Below are 24290 nucleotides of genomic sequence, written 5' to 3'. Positions count from 1 at the left end.
TGCACGAGATGATCTGTACCCATTGACCAATGAAGAGCACAATATCTGTAGTGTCTGCCGCAGAGGAGAGATACGGTGCACTGCCTTGAGACATTGAGACTTTGTGAATGAGCTATGAGTGTTTGCCAGGAGGGAACTCCAACAGATACTGAGCAATTTTTTTCATGGGAGGCCTGAATCCAAAGGCCCATGCAACAACGGGAGCAGGCTTGATGGACAACAGAAGCCTGCCAAGAGAGGCTTTTTGAACGGACTCTGGGCATAATTGGTTTCACAAGAGGTTTCCATGTGATTGTATAGACTAAGTGTTAGGAGAATGATTTTATTGTTCAGCTGGCATTATTTTAAAGTAGTATTCTGTTTAGTAAAAGCAGAATAAAGTACATTTTCTGTGGAAGAGTATCCCCTTTTCACCTCAGAGCATTAATGAGGGTCACCACTGTTTCACTTGAACATATAATAAATTACAGAAATGCATAGGAAGACCTAAAATGTTACTAGATAACTTTAGGATTTACTTTTTGCTTAGGGTTGTGAAAAATTATGATTTCATTTGTAATGGCGGTCACTACTTTGTCTATATGTTCTTAACAACGTGTTTTCTGGAGTTTTTAAACATGACATTGTCTTTATGGGTGGGATTGTTTTTGCTGCCCAATTCACATCTGTACCCACCTCCCAACCTATGTCTCTTCCTGATACTACTTGTTTGCATTCTTTCCATATTTTACCTGAACATGGACTAATTAGGAGGTCAGAGTTTACTGATAATTCCTTTTGTACAGTTTCTGCATCGACACCAGTTAGTAGTAAACATCACTAATTGTTGGGTGTGTGGTCTTATACCACATACTACAGATAGAGGCATTCCCTATTTGGTCCTGCCACATATGGCCTTTGTGCTACTGCGTGTGTAAGGAGACCTGTCCAGAGAGAGTTGCTAAGTAATAGGATTATGCTTCAGCAACACCTTGATGATTTGATAAATATAGACCTGAACTAAGACTAGCGTGAGTATAGGTTATTGCCTATGTAAGGGCAAAAGGAGCGTCTGTGGTACTGAACATTTTGGACCTGTGTCATAAATATCATCGTATCATGACGATTTTTATATCAGCAGACCGAGAATGGCTAGTACACTATGCACAAGCATTTTCGTCATATTCGAGCGACGATTTCACCTTGAAATCGTAGTTTTCGTCCTGAACCCTCGGGTTCCATTTAGTGAACGGCAGCCATTTTGTGAGTTGCCCTCACATAGGCAGATAACTAAAGCCAAGCGAGTCTTAAGGACACGTACACCTTCTTTGACTTCTCTGTGACCTGGGCAAGCTGACTCCACTGCCTGAAGCCAAACCTGTTCGGCCAGTTCCTTTCCCAGTGGCCGATCGAGATAGTATGAAGGCACAGCATGCCATAAACCTTTATTGCACACAACTATGTCTTATCTTACTCACACCTGTCTCTGCTCCTTTCTTTATGGCCTGTTTACGATGGGGATGTGCCGGGTTTTTATTATGGGTTTCTGCAGCTTGTGTAAGAAGGAATGTTGGGTTTTTGCATGTTTGCAAAAGCTAGAACTGCCCCTTTCTTTTGTACTGACATGTAACGCTAAAAACATATAAAAGGCCTCTGTCCTCTGTGTTCCTCAGACTACCTCATTCACTTGCTACGGCTTCTGGGTGACGTGGCCTCACTATGTTAAGTTTAATAAAGATGTCTTTTCATATTACAGCTTCTGTGCCAAGTTTTTGTTATATTAGTAAGTATTCCCTGAGTGGCGAAATTTTCAAGTTCTTCAACATCAGCAAAAAGTGGAAGTGAGACTCACGCCAAGGTGCCAGGTCTAACAATTGCCAAGCAAACATTCTACAGGGAGGTCTGAACTAACAACAGCTCTTTTGAGGCCAGTTACCCCTCCCAAGGAGAAATTACCAATTGCCATACTATGGGTGGTAGTGACATTGCTTGCATTGGTCACTAGGTAATTGTCACCTAGTATTATCTGTCCAGGGTCCACAAAGCTGTGTGTCACCATTGTGACACTAGCACATGTGTCCCTGTAGGCCTGAGCCACTTTGGTATTAATTAAAGGAGTCTGTCTGTACTTGCCCGAGTTACTGGGTCTCACAGTAGAGGACATAGCCATGTCCACATCACAGACAAGATCAGCTTGAGTTGGTATTTTAACTAGGCCAGAATCCATCTCAGTTCCCAGGGTTAACCCTACTACACCCTTCTGTTGAGAACCACCACTATTAGCTGTACTAGGGGGAACAGTTGCCTTAGGGGCAATGGTGGCTGGAGCTGCCTCCTTCTTGGTGCAATCACTGGTCTAGTGAGTATTTACCTTACATACTTTGCACCATGGTTTCTTAGGACCTTCTTTCTTTTTTGCAGGTTGGGAACCCCTACCATTAGAAGCTTTTTGGGGACCTTGAGAAGACTTCTGGTCTTTTGCTTTCTCCCCACCCTTTTGGTCTTGCTTCTTTTGATCACCACCTTGGTTCTGAACTTTCTGCTTCACCCTGGTTCTGACCCATTTGTCTGCCTTCTTTCCCAATTCTTGGGGAGGGGTCATATCAGAGTCAACCAGGTGCTGATGCAATAACTGGTTCTGACAGATGTTAAGAATTTGTTCTCTCATGATCAAATTATACAATCCTGTATAGTCATTAACCTTACTGCCCAGTAACCAGCCTTCCAGAGCCTTAGTAGCACAATCTACAAAGTCAGTCCAGTCCTGAGTCTGTGTCTTCTGGGTATCTCTGAACAGCAACTTGTACTTCTCAGTGGTTAAGCCAAACCCATCTATCAGAGCACTGTTCAGGATATTGTAGTTGTCAGCATCCTGTTCACTTACTGTCTGGAGCTTATCTCTGCCTTTTTCTGCAAAGGAGAGCCACATGATTGCTGCCCACTGCGCCTTGGGGACCTTTTGCACTTTGCAGGCCCTTTCCAAAGCAGTTATCCACTTGTGGATGTCATCCCCAACCTGATAGGGATCGACAATCTTGTTCAGGTTTCTATGGTCATGAGACCTTTCCCTATCTCTAGGTACTGTGCTGCAACCAGTAGGCTCTAGCCCACACAACTTCTTCTCTCTTTCAAGAGCCAGGGTCTCTTTTGCAAGTGCAACTTCTTGCCTCTTGATCCTAAGCTTGACTTCCTTCATCCTAGCTTTGTGCTCTCTCCTCTGAGGGGAAGTCATCCTCCTCACAGCAGAGGCACTGGACCCTACTGAGGAATCAGAATGATCAGACCCACTGGAGTGTGATCTGTGCCTTCTGTTTCCTAGGTTAGGCCTACTGGGGTGAGAGGAGGGGGGGGGTCTCCCTTGGCCCTCTCCACCTCCAGATAGTCCTAGGTTGACATGGGGAGCTTCATCAGCTGCATACTGGTCATCATCCTCATCAGAGGCCAATGGATCATCTCCAGTGGTATTTTCCTCTGCTGAAAGATGGCCCCCCTCTCTACTACCTTGGTTACCTGGGTCTGATGCATTCTCTAATTCATGAGCCACTAAGATATCTACCAGGTGGTTAAAAGTTGGACTCTGTCCTTGTCTCAACTTTCTGACTGTACACAGGCTTCTCAATTCATGAAAAGTGAATGAGTCATACTTAGAAGGCCCCCTCTGGGTTTCTTCTTGAAGAGGTCCACTGGGGCCTGCTTCCAAGGACATTTTCTAGTGAGGTGTGGTGTGTGCACCTACCTACACTAAATGGTTTCCTACTAGAACCTCTCTAGGAGTTGTAGTCAGGGTGTGCTAGGCCATTACAACCTACAACTGCTAAGTTCAGTAGAACTTATGTATTATGATAACTTGATTTATATGTGCCCAAAGGTACCTTAATGTGATCTTTCAAATGATATCTTAAGATTATATGGTAAAACAACAGCAAGCTCTTATCCCATCCGGTGCACACCAATGTGAGAAGTTAGCCTGGCATATGATGTCCACTATTCTAGTGGACACCTTGCACCGGTCTAATCGACCCTTATTGATGGTGGTTGTAAAGTCAACCTTATAGAAAAGCTATCCTAGTGGTAGCATGGACCAGCAGTCTTAGGCTAAGACTTCAGAGAGCATGTGAAGCAAGCTGTTTTACCAATTATAATCCCTTGAATACCAAATGAAAGGACACCACACAAGGTATATATCAAATATATATGTATTTATTTCTAACACAACCCCTCTGCACTCTTTATGAGGTCAGAGGTCAAAGTACATCATAAGTTACTCAATTAGCATACGTTGCACAAATACAGTTATGCACTAGGGGCCTCACAAACCATATACTAAGGAAGTGGAATAAGAGCCACGTGAGAGTTAGACAGTAGGCCTAGGGCCTGTAGAATCGCTGGGACTATAAAGGTGAGGAAGTAGGAGGCCCACGGGAGACGCGTGCAGTGTCTAAACACAGTCGCGAGTTACCATTGACTTATAATGGGAAACAAAGAAGTTACAAAGTTACTGTTTAAGGACACTTCTGGATGAACTAGGATGGAACCCTTTTAAACTAGGACACTTCGAGAGTCAAGACCCATGGGAGCACCGGAGTACTCGTGTTACCTCACCCAGGGAAACCGGGTGCATAGGTGTCTTTTCGTGTCGTGTTTCGTCGTCGTTTTCTATGGAGATCTTCAAAGAAGTACTGCAGGCGACCAGAGGAAAAAGTGTCCGGGTGGATCCAAGGGTGGATCGGCAATGTGAAGAACCTGAAAGCAGAGGGGACAGAGTCTGGGTCACTAGCCAGTGACCAGGAAGGAACCAGGAAGGAACCAGGCCATGTTGCGTGATTGAAGGTGAAGAAGGTGAGGTTGTCTCTTCATCCATGAGGTCCAAGAGGCATCGACGATGACCAAGAGCTGGATACAAGCTGTCCCACGATTAATCTAGTTGACTGCGGTGTCGGTATCCGGATTGGACCCAACAAGCTTTGGCAACCGCAACCCACACAGGATGACAAGATTGGCTCTATTGTAGACCAGCAAGGTCTGCGGTGCTTCTCCTTTGAAGGGAAACTGGAGCAAGCCTGGAACAACCAGGAAAGTAGTTTAGTTCAATAGAAAAGTCTTCAGGGGGCTCACTAGCCAATGGGCAAGGAACCGGGAAGACGTGTCAAGCTGAAATGCAAGAGCAGGCCCCACGTGGCACTCAAGGAGTGTGGAGGGCTGAGCTTCGGTGCAAATAGTGCTCGAGTCTGGAGCTTCTTGTACCCTAATGCACAACTGCAAGTGTACCTCGGTAGTTGAGCAGTTAGCAAAATGCAGGATGTCCAGGGTGTCCGGTTCTACATCTCTCGTGTCTGCCATGGGTCTCAGCTTTGCTGTGGATATGGGTCGGAGTTGGAGAAGTCTGAGAGTCCAGTTCCTGTGTCGCTGAGTCTTCGGGTTTCAGCAGGAGCGTTGACAAAGCAGACCAACAAGTTACTGGGGATGCCTGTTTGCACCGGGTGGTCACTCCTCTACCACAAGGGAGATGTCTTCCATCTTCTAGTCAGAATAGAATGTCAAAGGTCCAAGAGTTCTGTATCAAAGTTTCTTTTTAGGATAATCTAAAGTCCTGGGGACATAGCTCTCATACTTATACTAAGCTAAGGGGCTGGATTACCTGCCTAGGTCCCTCCTATGGGTGCACCTGAGAAGGGGGTGGTTACACCCCTTTCCCTTTGTCCAGTTTTGCACCAGAGCTGGGGCTTGAGTGCCCCAGCAACTGGTATGAACCGGGCTATGCATAGAGCACCTTGTGTGCCCCAGGCAATGTCTAGATGCATTCACTGAATGCAGCCCTCCCTGCCCTAATACACTTAACCCCTGTCTGGGGAGGTACTGGCACCTCCCTGGACAGGAAACCTATTGTCCAGGCCGCCCTTGCTGGAGTTTCCCCCAGCACAAGGTGGTCAGACTCGTGTCTGTGGCAGCAGCATTCATTTTGTGATGCTGGGCTCTGTTTACCTTTAACCGTGTAAAGCAGTAACATACATGTCTTTTCCCTCTAGAAGGGTGCAATGCTACCCCCGCCACCAGAATTGGTGGGGGGGGGGGTAGTATTCCAAAGTGTTTGACACCTTACACGACATGTTTTGATAAAGCCAAACCAAAGTTAGCATTAACCGCGAGGATTATAATGCACTTAAGAGTATATGGTATGGCTATATCATAGAACAGCTATAAGGAGATGGTTCCTAAAGGTGCAAAGGGGCTCAGCTCATGCTAGGGCACCCTCTCACATAAAACCAAGCAATCTGCATCCAGGATTGTGAAGGCCAGCCATAGGAGTGACTTATAGGTGCATATGTGTCTATATATAAGGTTGATATAGGTATACTATATCTAAGTAAGGGGTGATTACACACCTTACCCAAGCTGAGTGATCAGCCTGTGGTGTCAGTTTGTAGGGTCAGCCAGGGGTGGTGTAATACATGCTGCAGCCCCTGGTAGGCCTTGAATGCACCTATGCCCTGGATACCTATGGTACACTATACAGGGGCTCACAGAGGTGACCCAATACCCAATCTGGTATGTACCTAAAGTACACGATATCAATGTAGAGAGAGAACAGCTGGGCTGTGGGTCTGATTAGCAGGCCCACAGCCACATTAATCCTTAATTTGCTCATATATCGTGCCTTTCATTTCTTCCAACTGAATCTCATCATAATTTCTTTTGATTCCCTTTCCATTTATCTCATACCTTCTTCTTCTCAGTTTGTTAGTGCAACACTTACACCACATTATTATTATTGATAACACTATTATTGCTATACCTATTAAAGGAAAAACTACTTGTCCTAGGAAACTTTTCCCTATATTGGAAAACCAATTCTCTACTGAAGAAATACTTTTTGTTAGTCTTTCCTATACATTGTCAACTTGCAGTGTTTTCAATTCTTCTTGCATTTTTTAAATATTCTTTATATATCCCTTAATTTCTGTGCTTTTACTGGTATATAACTACAGCATTGTTGCGCTTTCAGCATTTTACAGACTCCGTCCTCTTTAGCTAATAATATATCAAGCGCAAGTCAATTTTATAAAACCATAGAGACCTAATTGCAACCATTTCTGTATTAATCATCAAGAAGCCTCCAGCAGTATCAGTCGAAAGACGATCAACCATTGTTGACAATTGACAGAAAATATGTGAATTCAGTATGACTCCCACTGAAGGTATCAAAGCACTGAATATGTCACCTATCATTTCTGAAAAACAAGCTCTTTTTCTTTGTGTTAGTTCATTAGTATTTTCATTGCTTCCAGTGACTCTTTTAACATGGTACCTCTTCGGAAACCCTATTCCAAAATAGCAACTCCCATACCACCTGGTAGGCAGCTTGTAATAAGCTTTATTTCCACACACGTACTAAATTCCAGGAAATACTGGATCAGTTCCCCCTTTTAGTCCCCGACCTCCCAAAATTAGGAAGTTATGTTCACATTCACTGGAACCAATAAATACATTATTATAATCTGTCTTTAATCTGTGGAAGCATATTTTCCCTGTCTTTACAAAATCTAGGGCCATCGCAGCATGTTCTTTGCCAGCTGTATAAATTCCTTCTTTCTCTGTCTATGATGGAATGTGATGTTTCTGTTCAGCAGCTTTTCTTTGGAAATCTTGCCTCCTTTCCTCACCTGAATTCAATAACAATTTATTTTCTTAACGCAATGAACATGTTAGATTATCTTTATGTGCCTTTCTATATCTAGTGACTTCATTGTTAGGAAAAATTCACCCATAAACTGTGCATCTAAACTACTGTGTACTGGAATCATATTCTTCCGAATAGGAATGTCTGTAAACACTATGTCTATATTAGAATAATAATATTGTAATTTCCCTGTTCTATAAAATAAACTTGAAAGTACACTAAAAGAAATACCATATGTTAAAGGTAAATGGTGATATGTCACTCCCTCAGCTACTGAAGTTGGTAATTTCAAACAAATATAACAATCACTAATCTCCATGGTGTCTACATACTGAAATAATCATTTTGTAAATACATTTAAGGCGGTATCGTTGTCAGTTACTATGTGATGTAAATTTATCTCATCTGATGCTTCTAATTATACTCTATCTCCTTTCATGTTAGCTGTCTTTCCATTAATGTTATTGTCTTTCTTTTTATCTGTTATCATAAGATAAGGAACTGCTATCGCTAAAAATAGCCAAACTAGTATCACTAATAACAAACTACATATACAAACCCTACAACATAATAATAATAATCTTTATTTAGATATTACACAGATATCTTTAAAAGAAACTTACAAAGTACACATTATATACAAGCTTTTAAAATTGGGAGAAAGCAAGCAAACGCTTTAGTGGCTATTATAAAAATGGGAGTCTTCCTCGTCCTGGACCTCCTAATTCTGTAACATTTTAAAAAGGAACAAGCAAGAATTAAAAAAGTTATATAAAAAGCTGTTCACCCCTTTTTAGTTACACTGACTGTCAAAATACTGCATGCATATCAAAGACAACTGGAATTCCTAAAGGAGCAATTCGATGTATTAAACTGTCAGGTTGCACAACATAATATCATTTTGTGTCTCTTCCCTTAAGTTTTATTAGCGGGCCTCTTTTGAGTAAGGGAACGGTATGCTTGTAGGATGAAAGTTGTTAATCCTAGATTTATAACCGTGTTTTCAGGGTTCAGAGCCACAATAATGGCTTGCCTACATGTCCGCACACCCAACCTATTCCATTCTGCTTTGAGTTTAAGCTTATGCTGGGAATTAAAGGCTGGGCAGAGGCAAACCACGTGTAACAAAGTTTCAGATGCCTTACTACACCCTCTACAGGTTAGGTCATCCGCCGTTCGTCGCCAAGAAGGCAAATCTTGCAGGAAGCGCCAGTCACCCATTCTAATTGCCATTAAACTTCGTTTTATGTACAATGAATATGTGCAAGGCAGATAGGTGGCCGATGCTACCCGCTCGTAAGAATTGACAAGGGCCCAAGCATGCCTACGTTTGGAAAAGAGTGCTTTGTCTATTGCGAGGGAACTAATTCTAACACATTTTTTAATGACTGTTTTGAATGCAGTCCGACTGGGGTTGAGAGCCCAAAGGTCGCTCGCCGACAATTGATTAATATAGTCCTTGAAAAGTCGACCAAACGTACCTCCTGGATTTTTCTGGGTAATTTCTAGCCAGACTAAGGATTCCAGTGTGCCAATGTCCGCCTGTCTCAGTTTGTGGCAGAGGTTTAAGTATGAGCCGATGTTACAGGCCTCATAATTTAATAGCCCAAGCTCTTGTCTTACCTGTGCTGCAGATGCACAGTTTGGGAGATGGAGTACTTTTTTATAGATTTTTGTTTTGTGTCGATTTAAGGCAGTGTTTAATTTGCCCCTAAATAACTCAATTCCATATGATAGAGTAGGGCCAATTTTTGCTCTCAAGACTTCTAAGAGTGGCAGGAGAGTTGGGCCAGAAAGATTTTTTGAGATCTTGGCTAATGAGACCGCAAGGGTCATAGCTTTAACTGCTATCTCATTCCGATGTTTGATGAGGTTACCCCTAGAGTCCAGATGGACACCTAGGTACTTATATGATTGACCTATAGCGAGGCGTATGTTGTTATATGACCATCCTCCGCCCGCATGATATTTCCTACCAAAGGGGACAACTTGGGTTTTCTTTAAATTAACCTCTAGTTGATTTATAGTCGTATAAATGAGCAGTTTATCGAGGAGCCTTTGCAGCCCAACCCTCGTAAGGCTGAAAAGTGCCAGATCATCGGCATATAAAAGATTGCTTAATGCCGTGCCTCCTATTTTTGGGGAATGACTGTTGATTTCGTCCAGTGTAGTTGACAGATCTGCTATAAACAGATTGAAAAGCATTGGGACCAGCACGCATCCCTGCTTCACACCTCTAGTTGTCAAGATTTTCCGCGAGAGATACGTGCCGGACCCCAGCTTCACCCTAACCCAAGTATTCCAATGGAGTTGAATAATTGCGTCCAATAATCTATCAGGAATCCCCCATTTCCTCAACTTTTCCCACAAAGCCGCCCTTGGGACCCTGTCAAACGCGGCTTTAAAGTCGACAAAGCAGCAAAGCACTGGCCTAGATGTTGAGAGTGCTTTGTCGACAATAGTTGACAGTGCTAATAGATTGGTCATTGTCCCAGAGTTGGCAACAAAACCTGTTTGAATCGAGAAAAAGGCTTGGCACAAATCAATTACAGTAAACCATCCAGCATTCCAGGGTATCTGATACAAAATCACTGCTGGATTTGGCACCAGTAGACAACACGGTACTACAATTTTATCGATTTTCCTTAAATCTTGCACTATCCTGTACTTCCCACTAGGCTTTTTGATACCCATTATAGGTGAGTTACAAGGCCTGCTCTTTCTTTCCTTAAGAATGCCTTGTTTAATATTTCGATCAATTTCAGAAGCTACTCCTGCTTTAACTTCTGGACTCTTTTTGTATTGCCGGGTGTTCAGATAAACTGCACCTTCTTTCACAGTTACTTTTGCTGGGTCCACTTTTGCCATTAGACCTATTTCCTTTCCAGTGAAATCCAATACTTCTGGATTTACTGTAGTTTTTAGCTCTTCTGGTACGTCATTCTCTATCATTAATGAATACATTTCATCTACTTTGGTACCTTGCTTAGCTAGCATTTTTTAATAAACCGTGACTTCATCAGGGGTTTTGAAGAGTGAGGAAAAGTAGAAAATGACTCACTCTCCCCACCAGGGATCTATCCAGCAGTTTGCATAATAAAGCAGCAAAGGAATTGACAGGCAATCTGTAAAATTAAAATACATCTTTATTATAATTAATTATGAGGCTTCGTCGTCCAACCGTAGTTCTACAGCTGAAAGAGGGAGCCTGCCTGAGCTTTCTCAGGCAGGCCTTTTATACAAAAAGTTTGCCCCTAGGCTCACATTCTTGCTGTGACACACATCATTGTAGGTCGCTCCCATGGTACCATAACAAAGCAGGCTATAATTATGAATTCCATTCTACTTGCCCAAACTGACCAACCCATCTTCCATCATGAACATATGTCAAACTTCACATATTTTCCTGTGCAGGCCGGAGAAGCTCACAATAGAACTGGTTTCCTCCCCATCATATAAACAGTCACCTCCCCATTGTAAAAGCCCAGAAGCAGAGAAACAGAGCCAGGTGTGGAAGATAGAAATGTAGGATAAGGGGTGCTTATGGACCATAAACAGGCATGGCTACTGTATTCGGCCTTCTTATCTTGCTCAGGCCAATGTACACAACAAGTTGCTCAGATCTTTAATATAGATTGACTAGAGGGCATGGACTGGTTTGGTGAGGCCAACATCACGTAGGCAGATTCAGCCTGTTCAGGTCAAATGGGAATCAGGAAGAACTCAAGCTAAGGGGTACGTGTCCTTTCATACTTGCTCTACCAGAATCATTGGCTCATGTATATGCCTATGTAAAGGGCAACACCTAAAATGGACGCTGTTCACAACATGGGCTTGGTAGTTTGGTCTGCCCTGTTCCCATGATGCACTGGGCCAGGGACAGACTAATTTGCATATAGCCAGGTTCTGATCTGGGATGGGGCAGTGAGATAAATAACGGTGATGGATCAAGCCCTGATCTTTGGACTGGGTAAGAGTGGTCTGCTTAATTCAGACACTCTGTTCATCACCACCCCCTTTTCTGTATCGTTTTTGGCCACTATAGGTGTGGCAGGGTATACTCAGACATGAGTCCCTTTCTCACTGCTCCATCAGGATTCAAGCAAGCCGGGCCGAAGAGGCTGAAATGCCAGACACCGGTCCCCGGTAGCTTGTCTCCTTTCTGGTGAAGAATTGGCTTGGTAGTTTGGTCTGCCCTGTTCCCATGATGCACTGGGCCAGGGACAGACTAATTTGCATATAGCCAGGTTCTGATCTGGGATGGGGCAGTGAGATAAATAACGGTGATGGATCAAGCCCTGATCTTTGGACTGGGTAAGAGTGGTCTGCTTAATTCAGACACTCTGTTCATCACCACCCCCTTTTCTGTATCGTTTTTGGCCACTATAGGTGTGGCAGGGTATACTCAGACATGAGTCCCTTTCTCACTGCTCCATCAGGATTCAAGCAAGCCGGGCCGAAGAGGCTGAAATGCCAGAAACCGGTCCCCGGTAGCTTGTCTCCTTTCTGGTGAAGAATTGGCTTGGTAGTTTGGTCTGCCCTGTTCCCATGATGCACTGGGCCAGGGACAGACTAATTTGCATATAGCCAGGTTCTGATCTGGGATGGGGCAGTGAGATAAATAACGGTGATGGATCAAGCCCTGATCTTTGGACTGGGTAAGAGTGGTCTGCTTAATTCAGACACTCTGTTCATCACCACCCCCTTTTCTGTATCGTTCACAACATGGGTGCCTGTGGGCTCAGAATGAATTTGCCAATAACTCCTGCATGCATCATTGTATTGTGATGAAAATACACACACATATAAAACTTGCCATTTTCGTTTCTCTGATATCAAAATCAAAGCAGAATAATGATATTTTAAACACAGGTTCAGATTTCAAAGAACCTCAGACGCCCCTTTTGCCCTTACATAGGCAATAACCTATACTCATGCTAAATCTGAGTCCATGTCTATCTTCATCACTAGCTGGTGTTGATGTAGAAATTGTACAAAAGGAATTATCAGTAAACTCTGACCTAACCAGTTCATGTTCAGGTAAAATATGAAACTCATGTGAAGAAACAGTAGAAAAAAAAAAAGAAAGAGTATGTTGGGAAGTTGGTGCAGACGTCAATTGTGTAGAAGAAACAAACCAAAATATAGTAGCCAATAAAATACATAAAAGTATTAAAATAGATAGAGCAATACCGCACTTAGAGAACAATATTCTATAATCTCTTGCTTTTTATCGTCATTTCTCAATACAATCTCCATTTTCTAATGTCGCTCACGCAATCTTGGTAGAGTACTTCAGCTGTGATTATTAGCAGGTCATAGGGACACTGCAAGTCCTGCAGGCCTACTGCCACTACTCAGGTCACAAACTGAACCGTTTGTACTCCTACGTGACCCTGCAACTGGCAAATGGTAACCAATCAAAAATTTAACAAAAAAAACAAACAAACATAATACAATTTCAGAAAAAGCAAGAGAAAAATAAAAACAAAAGTCAAATGCAAAATACTTGCACAATCCTAAACAGAAAGCAAATCCTAGAATTATCTAATAACATTTTATATAGCTTCCTATGCATTTCAGTAATTCATTATATGTTTAAGTGAAACACTGGTGTTCCTGATCAATGCTCTCAGATGAAAAGGGATACTGTTCCACAGAGAGTGGACTTTATTCTGCTTCTACTAAACAGAATAGTACTTTAAAACAATGCCAGAAAAGCAGCAAAAATTAGTTTCCAAACTTCAAGTCTATACAAGCTCACAGAAAATACCCAAAGTCCGTCAAAGCCTCTCCTGGCAGGCTTCTATTATCCATCAAATCCGCTTCCAGTGTTTTCTTCGCGTTGGGCCTCTTCAAGTCAGGCTTTTCATGAGAAAACAATACTGTTTAGTTGGAGTGCTCTCCGGGCAAAACACTCACAGCTCACTCGAAAGTCTCAATGTCTCAAAACAATGCACCAGTGTCTGTTCTTTGTGGCAGACGCTACAAATGATGTGCTGTTCATTGATCAAGGGCACAAAGCATCTCGTGCAGATCCAAGCACTACTTAGCAAGATCAGCAGCATCTTCGGACTCCAACACTCATCATTTAGTGTCAGAGGACGCTCAAGCTGCTCTCTCATGGGCACCAAAATGTAGTGCCTTTTTCCAAACGTGGATGCTTGGGTGTACTGCCGTTCCACTGGTGCAAAGCAAAAGAGGTGTGAATGTGGCCAAAACTCGGGCCAAGGGCTCAAGGGAATGTACACTGACAGAGGTTTCCAGCACATAACAGGTACAGAGCCCAAACAACAAATAAAAGAACCAGCTCCTCCTTTCTTCTGCAACGCCTTTCGCAAATCAAATGCCTTGCTTTGGAGGTACCACTGATGTCGCGCTGATGATCGCTGTTAAGCTTCGCGACTTTCTTGTTGCACGAATTGTAGAGCCAGGAAATCTATTCATCTCAGAGCGGTCACTGATGGGGAGTGAGCTTAGTGCTGATCACAGGTCTACAGGGAATCACTCTTCCTTTAACTCTGGAAGGTCTAGCAGAGCCTAGTGATGCAGGGAATGTAACACAATTGTTAGTTTCCTTCAAATCAAGCACAAGAAGCAGTTCATGTGTTTTAACAAGGGGACTGGTAAGCATGTGGCCTGTAATTCTGCAAGGGAGTGACAATGTGCCATTGGCATAAAATACAAGAGCAAAGGCAAAAGGGCAAAACAGTATCTTTAGAATCTTCATTTATGTTCTTTTCATTATTCTCTGTCATCTATAGCTACACAGGAATTCTATCCAAATGAATTTCCTCACACAGTGGCATTGTCTAATGGGGTAAATACATGTGTTCCCTCAATGACTAAGCCTAGGTGTTCCTAAATTCCTTATCTAGAACATCTCGAATAGAAAAATAACATGATTCAGATTATCAAGGACATGAAGAAAAGTCCCTTAAAAATCTGCATTAAGTGCACTATGCAACACAAAGGCTAATGATCAAATGTGAAGACAAAGAACAAACACTAGAAAGTCCTGGTATTTGCATGATTAGAACACATCTAATTAAAAAAAATTGAAACAGCAGAAACAGAAGAGAACTGAAAAATTAAAAATAGACATTAAAAATATGTCGTACTAAAAAGAATGTAAACTTGAGATATCTCCTATTGAGATGGAAAACTTGTATTGGGTCAATTAACCAGGCTATCACTATCCTGACAGTCAGTCTGAAAAGACATTTGAAGTAGGCCTAAAGAAAATTCTTGAGAACCAGTCTGGTCACACAAAAGGGGATAGTATGTAGCATAAGGGGGGTTCCTAATACATCACTGCAGTCTAGAAGTGTGAACATGAACAATACACCCATAATAATAAATGGGCTGACTGGTGAAAGGAAGATGGAGAAGGGAAAATGGACGTAGAACACAACTAAAATCTTCAATAACTAAACATGATGCAACATTGGTCAGGTAAGGAGCAAAAAGAAAAATCTATAGGAAGGACAAGAGTTTGCTTGGGTGGCCTAAGGCGTGTGACGCAGCACCAAGAGCACAGGGATACATGAAAGACCAATGTTACAGAAATCTAACTCTACCGCTGACAATCTATACCCTACACGGTAATTCCAACTAATGTTCAGTTGTCTCTTCAGGGAAAGAAAAAAATTAATCCATAGGCTAATCAAAAAATGCGATCAAAAAATGCGATATCGAAATTAGGCCACCTTTAGTCACGGATCTATAATTCCATCCTTAGGCCCAATCAAGGATACATAAATGCAGAGCTGCCTGTCCTTAAGGAAAAAGGGCAGTTAAGTGACTAACAACGGATGGCACACTTTGATCCAGTATATCATTTTAGTTTTCTTAAATATCATTACAGCCAAATTTAGGCATGCACTAGAAAAACTGCTGCCTTACTCGCTCACAGTATGAGGTCCATATCTGTGAAATTTATCTTAATACAATATTCATCCAATTTATTGTGAAATAACACATATCGTCATATGTGTTCCTTCACAGCACAGGGGATAAAAAAAAATACACATATCAAGCCATCTCAAGCCATAAGATATACTTGCTGTATATCAAGCACAAGGAAAAAAACAGCCCAGACAAACAAACAGCATATATGAATAAGCGGTCATGCATAATACCATGGCACATGTACTGTATTACTATAAACCTGCAGCCCAATCTCAATTGTCAAGTCTAAAATCCTATACCCTACTTTTGACAGCAGGGCATCAGGTAATTGATACTCTGCTGTAAAAATATAATGTCGCTGTGTCAAATAACGCGTTTCAGTGGACCAAATGTATAAATGAAACATAAACACACATTTTTTTTCTTAAAGAAATTACGCAAAAAAAAACATTTCTCTTCAACCAGCCAACTCACGTGTCTTGTGAATTAATCCATGAATTATCTGTAGGAAGAAGCAGAAAAGATACACAACACACACATTTCTCATAATACAATATCAATTATAACCCTTTTTATCAGACTACATAACATGACACAATGTGACATACAAAAAAAAAAAAACTTCTCATTATTTACCTGTAACTTTTTGTCCATGTACCTTGCAAAAACGCCCATTCTCACTCAGGCCTAAGGCCTTTAAGTTGCAGAATTTTGGGGAAGGGCTTCTACTTATTGCCTATCTAAAACTCAATGTAACACTTCGTTTTTCTTTTTGTCAAATAAACTTAACTAAAAAAATCATTAGTTCCTAGCATGGAGACACACATATACCAGTTCTACAGATCATTTAGCAGAATGTTTGATATATTTTTTTTTAAGAAATCACTTTTGCATTTGCCTTTTCTAAATCATGTTCCCTCATTTTACACAGTGCTTAATTTGTAAGACATGAAGTGCAGGTGCTACAATTTTGCATGAGGAATACCTTTCCTATTTGTTTATTATCTCAGATGTGCGCTTTTAACGCAGATGTAATGTGAATGCGGCAAATGAGAACAAGCCAGCCTGCAATGAATGAAGGTTACAGATTTAAATCATATACAAGCAACTACATCTCATATAAAGCGCTTGTGTGCAGCATTTTGAAAGCAACTGGGAGCTATGCAAACCACGTGTGGGCTCTAGAATCCTTCAGGGTACTGACAAATGAGGCTGCAGTTTTTCAAATTAAATAGTGTTCCTTTTATTATTATTAGCGGGATGCAATGCTGTGTCAGCCCTGCCGTATTTCTAATTTGAGATAAATGTGTTGATGACATAATTTACTGAACAACAAGCGTTTTGTGGGAACATGCTGGAGCTATTATTTATTCTTTGGCTAAAATGCAATCATCATTTGCTGTACATGTGCCCTGCATCCTCTGCTCATTTTAGTTCAAAAACAGAAACCCCATCCCAGCTAATGTCAAATTTGTAACGCTTTAAGAAGACACTTTTAAATTATGAACATGAGCAGGAATTAAATTTATCGGAGCAAGTCAGGCTATTCAAGTGACCTCAGGTCAGGACCGTGGCAGGGGCAGGGATTTAAATATAAAGAGGCAGCTGAAGTTAGCATCAGATGCATGTTTAACCATGTCATGCTGCATTCCACAGGCGAGGCCCTAATTAAAAGGTCACAAATGTCAACAAGACAGCCTTACAAGATAACATCTCGGCCGCTTCTGCTGGAACACGTTATACAGGTTCTGCCAGTCCCCTGCTCATGGTAACTGAAGCTGACGAAAGCCAGTAAGTTTAAACACTTCCACATAACCTGCAATATTTCACTATATTTAAAACAATTTCTATGACACATTGACTCGCTGAATCATAAGAAGGCACAACCTGCAAACATATATTATGACCTAAATGTATGCATTTTACTGAAGTGACGCTTTAAAAGGGGCCCTGTAACCATTCAAAACAGTCTATTTATCTGAAAATCGACTTTTGCATTCTGGATACTAAGAAATAAATATCATACAATTTTTTTGCATAATGGGTATTACTAGAATGTCTAATATCAAATTTAGGAGTCATACATTTGAAAATAATTATTTATACCTTATAGAAATGAGCTTGTTTGCGCCTAGGGTAAGGGAAATTGCGCACAGAAGTGTTTGGTCATTTTCGTGGTACAACATAACTTAAATCAAACATTTTAATGCTAGGGGGTCATAGTATGAGTGTTAAGCTTCACAAATATTAAAAAACGATTTTTGTAGCACTTGTTTTTAATTATTATTTTTCATAATTAATAATTTTTTCCTCCTAATGAAGCCTAATTATTGCTATTTGTGACTGTTCTACATGTAAAACGCTCACTATATCCCTAGCCTATTATTTAGATACATATTAACACACAAGCTTAGGCGCAGCTGCCTAACTGGGAATGCGTGAGATTACTGCGCCATATTTATTTAAAAAGGACTGTTTGCAAAATTCCACCACCCGTGTTTAACTAAAGAGGTGCTGGCTGAATGAACATTCTTATTAGATATACTGCAGCTGAAAAGACTTGGCTGTGAACATCTAACACCGTGCGTCTAAAGAACAGGCAATTTCGTTTTTTCATTTTTTTTCTTTGGAGCCTTATTTACATCTATTGAACGTGACCCATACACATACATACATTGAGCTCATTCCAGACACAAAACAGAAAGGGGGTCAAACATTCAGGACACACAAAACAGCGTGCTCTAACCATTTCTTGTAAATAGCGCCGTCGCAATTTACAACAAAACCCACAAACAACATAGACATTTAAACACACATTTTAACCCATAGGTCAACACTTAGGACAGAAACAAGGAACAGCCTACAGACTGTCTTCAAAAATAACCTGCCAATACTAGTTGTAAACCATATTTACAACAAAAACTTTTTTGTTCCTATTTTTTTTTGGTTTTTTTTTGTTAAATTCTTCAACAGATTTCCAACAGGCTGCAAAAGGGACAGCCTCACAGACCTTTAGAGAGAGCTCATAAATTGGAGTTCCAACCGGAGGTATCAGACGCGAATCCTCCAACCGGGAATCCTTTGTTGCAACCTAGTCAATACTAATACAAAACAAAATACCGCGACCAGGCATCTGCGCTCACTAGTCGGGTTTCAGACTTCATGGGGCTATCTCCAACGACATACACGCAAATGTACGTGACCCACGGTTTTTGAATACTGCAGTGTTCAAATAATACTAAGGAACCAATACTGAGGAAGATTATCCAACTACAGCAACCTGCGATAATCTGAACCACAGCAACCAAAGGCCTACCGAACGAACCAAATGTACCGATACCCGAACTGAACCGAATGATTATCATAACCAGAATAACCAGTGATAATCTTACGAAGGACTGCGTCACATTTCTGCGACCAATAAATAACCAAGGACTGCGTCACATTTCCGCGACCAATAAATAACTAAGGACTCAGAACCAAAAAGGAGTGGGAGCGACCCACTTATTCTTCAATTAAAGCAGATGGAGAAAATATCTCTTCATTAACTGCCTATACAAATTGCAATTTGCATATACACAAATATTTGTCCAAATTATAACTGTCAATTCCCCACTGCACTAACAGTCTGTTAAAAAAAAAAACTTACAGCAAAAAAATGAGTTCCTTAGTCAGGAGTGGCAACTTCAGGAGAGTTTTAAGTCAGAAAAATCAAAAAAACATACTGGGCCGCAGAGACAAATAATCCCCCAGAAAACCCTGTGCCCAGAGTACCTCTTTTTGGTAGAATTCTGTCTTGTCTTCCCCAGCAGTTTTTCCATCCTTTGACAAAACACTACTGAAGATAACCACTCCATTATAAGGCCCACAGTTGGATGCGCCATTTGAGGAAAAGTAGAAAATGACTCACTCTCCCCACCAGGGATCTATCCAGCAGTTTGCATAATAAAGCAGCAAAGGAATTGACAGGCAATCTGTAAAATTAAAAGACATCTTTATTATAATTAATTATGAGGCTTCGTCGTCCAACCGTAGTTCTACAGCTGAAAGAGGGAGCCTGCCTGAGCTTTCTCAGGCAGGCCTTTTATACAAAAAGTTTGCCCCTAGGCTCACATTCTTGCTGTGACACACATCATTGTAGGTCGCTCCCATGGTACCATAACAAAGCAGGCTATAATTATGAATTCCATTCTACTTGCCCAAACTGACCAACCCATCTTCCATCATGAACATATGTCAAACTTCACATATTTTCCTGTGCAGGCCGGAGAAGCTCACAATAGAACTGGTTTCCTCCCCATCATATAAACAGTCACCTCCCCATTGTAAAAGCCCAGAAGCAGAGAAACAGAGCCAGGTGTGGAAGATAGAAATGTAGGATAAGGGGTGCTTATGGACCATAAACAGGCATGGCTACTGTATTCGGCCTTCTTATCTTGCTCAGGCCAATGTACACAACAAGTTGCTCAGATCTTTAATATAGATTGACTAGAGGGCATGGACTGGTTTGGTGAGGCCAACATCACGTAGGCAGATTCAGCCTGTTCAGGTCAAATGGGAATCAGGAAGAACTCAAGCTAAGGGGTACGTGTCCTTTCATACTTGCTCTACCAGAATCATTGGCTCATGTATATGCCTATGTAAAGGGCAACACCTAAAATGGACGCTGTTCACAACATGGGTGCCTGTGGGCTCAGAATGAATTTGCCAATAACTCCTGCATGCATCATTGTATTGTGATGAAAATACACACACATATAAAACTTGCCATTTTCGTTTCTCTGATATCAAAATCAAAGCAGAATAATGATATTTTAAACACAGGTTCAGATTTCAAAGAACCTCAAGAGCAACACCATCCGGTGTGCTATAGATCGTACAATTCATTTTACACAAAAGGTCTCTGCCTAATAAATTCACTGGACTTGAATCACAGACTGCAAATTTATGCATATCTTTGAATGTTCCAATTTGTACCCCCATAGGTTCTTTAATTGGGGTTCTGATCTGCTGGTTAGCTACTCAAACCACTTGAATAGAGTCTACCGAGTGGGGTAGGTTTTGGATGTCTGCTTTTCTCACAGTAGAATGGGTAGCACCAGTGTCCAATAGAAAAGTGATGTCATTACCTTCTACCTTCCCATCAACAAATGGACCTGACTGATCTACCGGTAAGGATGCGCCAAGTACACATTCCTCTTCCTACCCCCTCAGGCATCGTCATTGCATCAACATATCTTCTTAATTTTTGTTCTGCAAAACATATTGTGAAACTACAGAATTTTAATTACCGCTTTCTGGAAATCTGGTGTCCGCACTGTACTGTGCCTGATTCACAAAATTTGGCATAGGGGCAGGTGGCAACTGATACTTCTGATTAATTACCTGCTGCGGTTGTTTCATAAATTCCTCATACTGCGTCTGTTGATTTAAGTTTTGATTTGGGTCATTATTATTCTGAATATTTTTACAATGTCCAAACTTTCCGCATCCATGACAAGGGAATCTTTTCTTAGCATCCTCTCTGCTCATTCGTCCCTTTTGTTTACCACTATTGACCACATTATTACTCTGACCCTGCTCTTTTGTCTGTTCATCTGTTTGACCATCTCATTGTACTCCATGTTGCTTTGTCAACTTCACTTGTGCCCACATCATCTTTTCTTTTAGTATCTTATGCCTATCCTCAATATCGTCTCCACAATATTTAGCATACTTTAATATCTCATCTATGGTCTTGCTTTGCCAACAAATCGCATGTTGTTGAATCAGTTGACTAATCTCATGTTTTATTCCAGTAACAAATTGATAGACAAAATGTCCCATATCCTTATCGCCAATGCTTTCAAATCCACTATACTACTTGAATACCTGCAGTAACCTTTCATAATAGGCATGAACAGATTCATTTGGCTCTTGGGTAGTTCGATCTATTTTTATCCAATCTGTTTCTTTTGGAGGTATCTTTCCTTTTAAGAATGTAATTACTTGGTGGTATTTCTTCATTACCTCATCTGAGGATGCTCCTGTTTTTGAATCTCTTGGATATTCTTCACCAGGCCAATCAACTGTGATTTTACATTCTGTCCATAAGTTTGCAGGCAGCACTATATCAAACAGACCATCTAAATCTTTCAACAAAACTTTCGAAACCTTCACAAACATTTCAACCTGTCTATACCATTCAACTGGCTTCTCTCTTAATTTTGGGAACTCATTTGTAAATGACAAAATATTCTGTTGACTCCATGGAACATGCACGTATCCACCACCAGGTACCTCCCTCATGGGACACAATCTTTCTACTTTCCCTGTTTCTTTCATCCAAAATGCATTAGACGTTTCCTTAGCCTGTGCTTCTTCCTTTTTCTTTTGCCACCTTATCCTCCATTTATCAAGATCTCCCCATTTCTGTAAAATACACAACAACTCTTTTACTTGTAATTTTATTCCTGACACATTCATATTTTCCAAATCCTTGTCAGTAAAATCCATTCGGTAAGGCTTCTGTAATATCTTTGATCTCTCTATGTCTATTCCCATCTCAGAGGATAGTTCTGTCAATTTCTCATGAAACAATCTCGCATTTCTGGTTATACTCCTGCATACTAACAACAATTCTTCTTGATCATAAGTCTTCAATCTATCTAATGCCACATTTCCGGGCTATCAGTTCTTCCAATTTGTAGATATCTAAAATGTTAGAAGGTGAACTCTGTTTTTCAATCTCTTGTGCCCATGTCTCTAAATCTTCTGGCGATACTGATGTAGCACTCCTGACCCCAAAGGGTGTTACTGTCCTTCCTTCCTTTGAGCTAGGTATAACTCTCTTTGGTGTTTCACTCACATTGTCTTTTATATGTAGATCCATTAATGAAATTACTGAATCACACTCACTGGCTTGGTTATCTGTTATTATAATTTCTTTTCTGGGATTATTCAAAAGAATTGCTGCAGTTTGTGGTTTAGGACATTTTACCTTGTCTCCATACAAGAGAACAACAGGACCTATAGTTAAGGGTATTGTCAATACTTCAGGATTTATATTTAGTTGAGTTATTTTCTGTATTAGTTCTTCTGTGATTTATTTATTGCTTCTTTTTCTTTTATCATATAGTATTCTATTAACTGTCTGTTCATGTATAACCTGTGGAATTAATGGTGGTCCTAACATTGGACCATTTGGGATAACTATACTTGGGCCTTCTTAATACAGTGGTGGGTTTTTATTCAAAATGTCTTCTAATAATTCATCATCTGATTCTCCATACCCTGTTGCATTCAAGTGTTTCGATTTGTTTTACTCCTTACTTACTCCCTGTTTGTTCATCAGCCATTAATATGGGATACAATCCTTCTGATACCATTGCCTTTCTCCACTGTTTCATCTGCTCTTCACGCGTCCCATTCATACCTCTGGTATAAAATCCTGAACATTTTCTTCTTTGACTCTTTTTTCTCTCATGTGGCTCCCATTCTTCTAATGCCTCATACTGAGTTAATCTAGGTCTTGGTTCTAATTCATACATCCGCATCCTCAAATTCTGTAAAATTCTTAAATTAAAGGTACCATGCACTGGGAAAGCTAGAACACCATCTTCTTTTGTATATTCTATCCAATTCTCCATCCATATGATATGATAACCTCTCTCCATCATCATAAATGAAGCAGGCGTTTTAGGTGGCAGAATAGTAATTCCCTTTCTAGTCAAAACGTGCTTATCTTTCTTGAAGAGATTTTTAATTTTCTTTATAAATGACACTTTTATCTTTTCTCCATACATTTTAGATACTCAATGAATAAAACAATAATCCGCAAAACCTCAAATTTCCCTGTCAGGGCTTCTCGTACTAAAAGACAAATGAAAATCGAGCATACACATTTTCTCTACCCTATAAAAATTCTGCTCTTGTTCGGGCTTCCAATCTGGCTTCAGGTCACGCTTGTAATCTGACCAATGCTAGTGCGGCCTTTCAAATGACGTCAGTTCTGCTCCTTTCTACTGACCCCTCTTTTACAATCTGCATTAGTCACACACCCGCTGTTTCCACCAATCCCAGTGCAGCTCACTGTGATGTCAGTGCAACTCCGGCAACTGACCCTCCCTTTACAAGGTAATACGTACATTTATTTTCCTTTCAAACATAAAAATCCATTAACAACATATAAACATTCACTACTCTGTCATTTCCACTAAATCAAAGGATAGTTTACTTCTTTTCACTGCAAGTAAAACCTTCCGCTCACTCTTCTTTGAGTAAGAACTTCTTTTTACCTTTCATTTACTGCAAGTAAAACTTTCCTTTTACCCTTCAATCGACCTCGGGTGAACCTGCTACTCCTTCGGTGTTACCCTTACTAGGTGATATAAGACCAAAATTTCACCAGCGAACTCTCTGCTGTCAATCACTCTCACTTTAATACGAAATAGTCCCTAGTTTAACACTGCCATCCTTACCTAGCTTCTCAGTGTTATTACAACCTCACTGCAGTGTGGTTTCTATCGCCACCCACTATTCATTTTTTCCCGTGAAATTCTGGACAACATAAAACAAAACGTAACACAACAATAATCATTAATCAATACTTATCACCAAACTAGTCAATAATAACCATAACTCTGCTACTAGATAACTTATCCAGTGGGTTACTATCAACAGGTAATCTAACACCACATACTCACCTGGGCCCATAAATTCAATTCACAACACACTGTCAATA

Source organism: Lissotriton helveticus, chromosome 3_1 (genome assembly GCF_964261635.1).
Source record: "Lissotriton helveticus chromosome 3_1, aLisHel1.1, whole genome shotgun sequence".
Taxonomy (NCBI): domain Eukaryota; kingdom Metazoa; phylum Chordata; class Amphibia; order Caudata; family Salamandridae; genus Lissotriton; species Lissotriton helveticus.
This window is presented reverse-complemented; position numbering follows the sequence as displayed.